Source organism: Pediculus humanus, genomic scaffold, assembly GCF_000006295.1.
Source record: "Pediculus humanus corporis 1103172108286 genomic scaffold, whole genome shotgun sequence".
Taxonomy (NCBI): Eukaryota; Metazoa; Arthropoda; class Insecta; order Psocodea; family Pediculidae; genus Pediculus; species Pediculus humanus.
In genome coordinates this window covers 35,536-36,662 of record NW_002987855.1, presented here as the reverse complement: position 1 = coordinate 36,662, position 1,127 = coordinate 35,536, and positions in this window count along the sequence as shown.

Sequence of the window (1,127 nt, the reverse complement as noted above, 5' to 3'; positions counted from 1 at the left end):
TTTTAAAAAGAAGAAGAAGGAAATACACACGCACGCACACACACACACACACATTTATTATTATTTATGTGTATAAATTATTTACTTTTGTTTTTTTTTCAAATAATAAAAATTTTCCTTTTTTGTTTTAATTGGAAAATTTTTTTTTTAATTGGGAAAAACAGAAATTTGGGATGCATCCGTAAACCCGATTTTTCTTTTTTTTTTAAAATAAATATTTAATTAATTAAATTAATTTGTCACGATAGGTAAACACCACATAAATGCCGAAAAAAAAAAAAATTTTTTTTTTTTTTTAATTAATTATCTGACAAGAAAATCCCCGGAAACCAAAATTAATAAAAAAATAAATAATAAATTTTTTTTTTTTTTTTTTTAGAAAAACTTGATTTTATATTTATCATCACCATCATCATTATTATTTTTTGAAATTGTAATCGGTTTATAAAATTTTACACACAATTATTATTATTATTATTATTATTATTATTATTATTATTATTATTATTATTATTATTATTATTATTATTATTATTATTATTATTATTATTATTATTATTATTTTAAAGTAATTGCCACATTTTGTGAAAAAAAAAAGAAAAAAAAGTGAGAGCACATAATAAAAAATCAATTTAAAGTAAAAACTTAAAACCCATGAGCTAAATATCATTATTATCATTATCATTATTATTATTATTATTATCAATTTATTTTTTAGTAATATAAATTATAATTTATTATTAGTTATTGTAAGAGAGAGCGAGAGAGAGAGAAAAAAGAAAAGAAAAAAAAATACATAATAAAATTTTAATTTTGATTTATTTATTTATTTTTATTTATTTATTCAATTTTATTAAAATTTGCTAAAATCAAATAACCGACACGAAAGAAAATTATTAAATAGAAATTGAATAATAGCAAAAAATTAAACGGATGCTGCTAAAGTAAAAAAAAAAAAAAAAACTGTTTTTGCTGTCGTAAAAATAAAGAAAAGAAAAAAAAAACAGAGTCAAAATTTTTTTGTTTTATTTATCGTAGGTTTACCAAAAAATAAAAAATTATTATTATTATTATTATTATTATTATTATTATTATTATTATTATTATTATTATTATTATTTTATAAG